Source organism: Onychostoma macrolepis, chromosome 14 (assembly GCF_012432095.1).
Source record: "Onychostoma macrolepis isolate SWU-2019 chromosome 14, ASM1243209v1, whole genome shotgun sequence".
Lineage (NCBI taxonomy): Eukaryota > Metazoa > Chordata > Actinopteri > Cypriniformes > Cyprinidae > Onychostoma > Onychostoma macrolepis.
Window position 1 is genome coordinate 21,398,961 of NC_081168.1, and position 7,817 is coordinate 21,406,777.

The following is a 7,817-nucleotide window of genomic DNA, read 5'->3' on the forward strand; positions in this document are numbered from 1 at the left end:
ACAAATTTGAGAATCTGAGAAAATTAATTGAATGTATTCACTCTCGGAGACCCCGACATAAGTAGCACAACATTTTTCATGCAAGACATTTGCAGCATGTTATTAAATTCAAAAGTTGTTTATAATCTGCTCTCATAAGATTTAACAGTCATATAGTATCAATCTGCCAAAAAAGAGCCTTCTCATCTCCCAAACAAAACAAGGGTTAACGGAAGCACTTTGATCTTTAACAAACTATCCTCAGACTTCACGGAAATATAAGCTATACAGTATTTACAATATTGAAACATAAATTATAAATAAAGTGTAGTAAATAAAATATAAATAAAGTTCATCAATATTAAATCAGCAGAGATGCAAAGAGAGCAAATACTTACCTCACTGGATTGACAACGATAATACATTTCTGCTTGTTATTTTGGGCTTCTATTGTAAGACCCTCCAAAATACGCACAGAAAATAGTGACAGGAGGTTAAACCAACACAAGTGACTCATGGACGTCAAACTGATCAGGTTATTTTTAGAGGGCATCACGTTTTTGACGGCTTTAACCTCATGTGACTGTGAGCTGAAATAATAGGATAATGATATTAGATAATAATAATAACAGAAAACAATAAGAGCTCATTTAATATTTGACCTTCTGCAAATTGCATAGTGCCTTACCGTGAAACTGAGTGCTGAAAATGGATTTAAGTTGGAAACGTTTAATAACACACTGCGAGAAGATTAATTGCCATTGAAGCTTATTATGCCAAGAACCGCTCAATTTCCTCTGAGCTCGGACACAAATGAAACACACAAAAGAAGCTGTTCTTAGTCACCTTGACATATTAAATGTCCGCACTGACAAGGACTCAATCAAATGGTCGTGTCCTGGGGCTATGAGAGCTTTGTGCTGTATGTCACAGAGTTTCAGCTTTGTACTGCGCTGAGGTGATCTGGTGAATGATATAAAAAAGCCAATGTCATAAAATGACATAATAATAAAAACGAATATTTAATTATTATAATAAAATCATGTAATTTAAAAATTTTAAAATGGTATATATTATATAAAACATTATGTATACACACACACACAAGTATATTTATATTATATAATTATAAAACATTAAATTATTAAATATTTAGAATATTTGTTTCTTTTTTCTTTGATTTCTATAAAGATTGTAAGTTCACATAAGCAGTAAGTTCATAAGCAGACATTCACAGTCCCATATGTGGTTTTAATACCGATTTAAAAATAGCACCCTATTTCATTAGGTTTCATGTAAATCTGTCCCACTTGAAGTGTGTTCAAACCCTGGAGACCAGGAGAAACAGGATACTGGAGCCGATCCCTCTCTCTTCATGGAATCAAGCATTCTTCCTCTTTTTTATTTCTATTTTATGCCTGATTTGCTGTCGTAAGCTATGACTCACCATCAAGCATATGAAATTTGAGTCCGCTGCCAATGTATCACTGTAAAATGCCTTCATTTGGTTTATAGCTGAGCGTGGTTGTAGATGTAAGGTCAGATTGACAGACTGCTAACATGTCCGTATACCATTCCAGACAGGTTTGGGGATGGTAAAAAGGTCATGTCACCAGATTTTCCTTGCTGTTTTGAAATAAAAAAATATATTGCCGTAAAATTTAGAAAATGCTTCCATTCATCAAGGTTATGATGATATACAGTACACTGGGCCCAACAAAAAACTTCCAATTGGAAAAGCCGTTATTCATTTTCTGTACATGCAATAATGTTAGCAAATCATATTAGAGGTTATTTGCTTATATTTATAGGTGCAGAAGAGAAAAACTAAGAGAAAACGTGAAAAACGGTAACGTAAAGCATTCTGCCTGTCAGTCATTTCTGCTCATTCACAGCAGGCGGTCCATATATGAAAAGCCATATATATTTAAAAAATGCATCAATCTGTCAACAACTATTTAGACAACCAACAAATAGAGAGACATAAGAAAATAGAGACCAGAAAGCCATGGGACCAAAAAAGAAGAAAGACAAGAGTGAGCACTAGAAACTTTTCATCGTTGGAGAGAGATGAGAATTTCAAAGTGCTTGAAATCAATTGCTGAGCTTGCTTTGCTTTTGCTTGACAGGCTGTAGAATATATGTCTAATTAGGTGGCAGATGTTCTACAACACTTAACATTACTTACTACACTTTATGCAAGCACAAAAGCATTATTTCCTATGATTAAATCACAGCAGCCAGCCTACAAAATGAAGTTTATATTAGAGATTAAATTTAGAGTATGTCGCCTTCAACGTCAAGTTCATGGGTTTGATTTCCAGAAAATGCATGAACTGATTAAAAAAATGCAATGTACTGTAAGTCGCTTTGGATAAATGCATTTGCCAAATGCAAAATGTAAATGGTTACCTGGAAGATTTCTAAATTTGATCCAGCAAAGGCGTCAGTAGGCGGTAACCAGGTTGTGTGCAAGGAGGCCTGGAGAAAGCCATCCGTTTGCATTTCCGTTTATCTCAATCGCAGCTGTTTGGCTGCCACAGGACATCTACTGAAACATAATGAAATATTAGTGATTTACAGTATGTTGATTGCAGCCAGTGTAGTTACAGTATCTACCAGCAGGGGCTAATGGGTTCATGATTATTGCATTACTTGCCATTTTTTTGTAAATATTTGCGAAATTTACTAGCAATTTCCTTAGTTGGAGGGACATTTGCATACAAATTATAAAAAGTTCTTTCCAATATCGCTATGACACATTTCAGAGTGTGAGCTGCTGTTGTATGTAGTTTTTGTCTGGAATTAAGATTTTAAAAAGCATTACTTATTTGCAATTCTGCTGCAATGTGTCCAGTTTATTACATTCAGTTTCACTCAAGTCATCCATGAGTGAATACTATTACTAATAACTTAATTAAATGCATGGTTGTTATATAAACATCTAATTTATTGATTTAATTAAACCATGATTAAACCAAGTTGTAGTAACTTAATGAAATTGTCTTGATAACTTAGGAAATTGGGCAGTGGATTTCCAGTTTCCAGCATGCTTTGCATAGGAATGAATAAGGAGAGTAAATGTTGAAATTATGTGTTATTTCATGGCCTATTGGTGACATTTAACAGACTTTCTTTTTCTGTTTCTGTTTCTGTTTCTCGTAACTGCGTGAAAAAAGTCTGAATTGTAACATAAAAACTCACAATTACCTTTTTTATCCCTGGTGGAAACAAGCTTTCATAGTTTTTAGGTTGCACAATAAATAGGGTACTTAAACAAATACATGACACTGCTAATGTTTTAAACCATGAGAGATTTAGAGGTTAAGTTCAGCTGCTGCAGTCTCAATCACAGCCACACACACACCTGCTCTCTTAACTGAGGTGTTTACCTCATCTGACCCTGTATCATATCGTTCATCTTTGCCGTTGTCTCCCTTGTCGCCCATCCCCATTTAGCTGGGATGCGGCCTGGACGTCCTTAACACACAATGACTGCGTTACGCTGCCTCTGGGACTGAAAGGGGCATGTGTCGCCCCGGCCGAATCCATTGTTCACACGTAAAACACACACACTCACACGCACTGAAGGTGTCCTTTGCCCCACACTGCCGGTTGGTAATTATCAGTGCTCATCTGGTCCTGCTGGCCGGACAGCCGGTCAGAGAGTGAGACGGACAGAGATAGACAGACAGACAAAGAGAATAAGAGTGAGACAGACAGAGAGAAAGAGATACATGGTCTAATCTCAGATTGCAGGGTCTCAGTCATGTCATGTCAAAACAAACACGATTAAAGTTAAACAGTGTTTACAATTTGCAACCCATTTTACTTTTGTCATGTAACATAATGTGAAATGTAAAGCGGTGATGTTGATTTTATATGCGAGGAATTGACAGAATCAAGAAACGTGGAGGCTTCATATTAGTTTAAAGCCACAACTACAGTATATACGAGTTTGTTTTAACATTGTTTTCTCCATCCGTGCAGCCTATAGGAGAGACATTATCTGAAAAGGAAAGTTACTTGAGGAAGAGAAAGTTTAATTAAGTGCTTTAAGTGTTTGTTTGTGTGGGAGTTATATTATATTATATTGTACAAATTATATTATTTGTAGTTTTATATTTATAGTCCGTTTTACCACTATAGAAGTTTATCCAACAATGACAACTTCTGCTTCTGAGAACCCCAATAATATGAAAAGGGTCCATAAAGCCTTAACCTAAACAATCCCTAAAGTCTCTACAAACAAACAGATTTTATTTTTATTCAAGCTTTTTTTTCTCAGAGGCAGATGACAATTTGTTATCAGCAATACCAATCCTTTCCGTTCCTCCGTGGTGGGAAAAGCTGCAAGCTTCCAACTGATCAACTGAGACCATCATGACCTTCAAGCGAAAAATAAGGAAACAACTGAAAACAAACCTCTTTGGCAAGCACTTATGAAAAATTGCTTGTGCTGTTCCTGATTTGTAAGTCACTTTGGATAAAAGCATTTGCTAAAGGACTAAAAGTAAATTCATATCATGTTTATGTGGATATCTTTGATGCAAATTTTCTCTGATAAATTTTGTTGATGATTCCTGTCATTTTCCTTTGAATGTTGTAATTTTGGGGGGGGTAGTAGAAGTTGATGAAAATTCATGTTATGCTTTATGTGAATGTTTTTGACACAAATTAGAAGAAATTGGCAATGATTTGCTGCATTGCTCTTGCTGTGAATAGGCTTTTAGTGTGTAACCACACTAGCCTGTTACTAACCCCATGGGCAAAAAAAAAAAAAACAATCCTGCATTTTCTTCTCTGCCATAAGCCTACTGAACTAAAGCATTCAAGATAAAAACACTGTCATCATTTATTAAATCAAATACACAGCGAGTCAGGAAGTCCAAAGACCCTCCATTTCAGCTCTTAATGACTGAGATACTTTTGCCTTTTCCTTTGTAATTATCAAATGAAAGTTGTTCCTGTTCTTTCAAGGAGTTTCTAAGCAAAAAAAAAAGGAAAGCAGCAGCTAGTGGAAACGACAAGAAAATAACAATTAAATGTGTCTGTGTTAAAGGTGGGGTAAGTGATTTCTGGTAGCCAATGTTGATATTTGAAATCACCAAAACAAACACGCCCCTACCCCAAAAGGGTCTCAACCTGTTTTTATACATGGTCTCAACCCTATTTCGATAGCTCCGCCCCACACATAAGTAAGTTACGCAACCCAAGCAATGATTAGTTCTGTGAAACAAAGCTAAACCAACACTGTAAAAAAAAATCCTGTAAAAAAACGGCAAAAAGTCTGGCAGCAGAGTTTCCAGACGGATTCCGTTAAATTACAGAAAATATACATTTCACAAAAATACATGCAAAAACTGTAAAAATACAGAATAGACTTTACAGTCAAAATTAATTAAATTACAGTATATTACTGTTGATAATATGTTTTTAAACTATGGAAAAACTGACAAATTATGTCAAATTACAAAGAAAAACAACCGACTTTCAGTTTTATCTCTGTAAATTTGGGGTTTTAATTAGTTATTTTATAAAACTGCTCTGTCCATCTACAGTAATTTACTTTTAAATTAAAGTTTTTCCATGTACAATAACTAAGAAATATCTTTAAAACTTGCAATATGCACAAAAAAAGTTTGTATATTTACAGGATTAATCCTTCCTTTTACATAAGCAATCTCACAATTTCAACCAATCTGTTAATTAAAAGGTATTTAGCAGTTATTTTATGAAATGGCTGTGTACCTACAATCATTTTCTGTTAAAATAAAATAAAAATTAGCTACAATAACTAAGAAATATTGTATAAAAATGTAGTAAGTATAGAATACAAAGACAAATGTCTCTAGATATACATTTTAATTGTTCATTTTCCATAAGTATTATAGTTTAAAATGTTTGTTGGACAGAGAAACAAGCATAGTACTTAGAAATACATAAAAATAGCAACATTACCAGCCAATTTCTGTAAAATTAATCTATTCTGTACTTATGCATAATTTTAAAGGAACCTGCACATTTACGTCAAGTTACACGAAGAATAAAATGATAGGAAATACATACTTAATACATCATTTAGAACATTCAAAAATACCTACATTAAAAGGAAATTGCTGTATACCTTTATACATTTACAATTACATTTTATCCAACGCAACATACAAAGTCCCTTTTTTTTTTTTACAAACAGAAAGAGTTAGTATTAATGGGTCAAGTGTTCATGAAAAGATGCATTTTTAGCCATTTCTTGAAAATGGGTGGAGTTAGGCAGTTTACGTCAACAGCAGGGAACAGTCAAAGTAAAGGTCCATGAAAGTGATTTTGTGTCTATGGGATGGCACCACAAGGCGTGATTCACTTGCAGAACGCAAGCTTCTGGAGGACACAGGTCTGAAGTAATGAGTTTATGTATAGGGGTGCAGAGCCAGTGGTTGTTCTGCAGACAAACATCAGTGCCTTCAATTTGATGCAAGCGGAAATTGGCAGCCAGTGCAAACTGATGAAGAGAGGTGTGACGTGTGCTCTATTCGGCTAGTTAAATATCACTCTTGCTGCAGCATTCTGGATCAGCTGCAGAGGTCTGAGTACATGCTGGAAGGCCTGCCAAGAGAACATTACAACAGTCCAGTCTGGATAGAACAAAAGCTTGGACAAGGAGTTGTGTAGCATGCTCCAAAAGGAAGGGCCTGATCTTCCTAATGTTGTACAAGGTATATCCACAGGATCAGGCAGTGCAATGTGGTTGGTGAAGTTTATACGTGTTGGGTTGGCTGCAAACATGAGCAGTTTGACATGGTTGAGTTGAAGGTCATTCATCATCCAGCAAGAAATGTCCATCCAGCAGGCTGACATGCAAGCAGCAACCGTCGGAACATCCAGCTGGAATGAAAAGTAAAGATGCGTGTCATTAGGATAGCAATACTGTTGTCAAAAGTAGACTTTGGTATCAAGTCAGTGAAATACTGGGATGCCAGGGGAAATGCTGGTATCGTCACATTTTTAAAATTTCAGTACCGACTTGGCACCAAAGTTAGTACTTTTGACAACACTAGATAGCAGTGATATAAAAAGCCATATTACTGAATGACAGACCCATAGTCATGTCATGTACATGGAGAGGAGAAGTGTTCCAAGCACTGAGCCCTGAGGTACCCCAGAAGCTAGATGTTACGAATTGGACACCTCACCCCTCCACAACACCCTGAAGGACCTACCTGTGAGGGAAGACTTGAACAACTGGAGGGTAGTTCCTTAGACACCCTTACATGTTTTCATGATTTCTAGAAACCAGAACTTGTCCAAGCACCTTGGTTTAACTAAAAACTTTTGCTTCCGTTTAAAATGACAATGACTGTTGGCATAGTGCCAGAGATTTCACACATTACATAATGTAGATTTCTTTAAAAGTGCTTCTCCTCATACAATAAAATTCACAGACATCTTTTCATGTAGCTGTTTTACACTGATTTTGGTTTTAAATGGTCCTTGGTTTGTTTATTCACCCCTTACCACATAGGAACTGAAAATTATACACAAACAAGAACCGCTTGCACATCCCCCCCAAAAAAACTGCTGCATGAAAAGAAAATAAAGAATATGTTGCATTATCATATGGCATGAGAACACTTGTCCATGCTGATTTCAGGTAAAAATAAATAAATAAAATAAGTTAAAAGTTCACTGTTTCACACCTGGATTGCCATGCTCATCTGCTCTAGCTCTCCAGTCTTTCCACCCGATCTGAAACCACAATTTAAAAAATTAATAATAATAATAATAATAATAAATATTCAAATACTTTGTATTACATTCACACATTGCAGTATATGTTC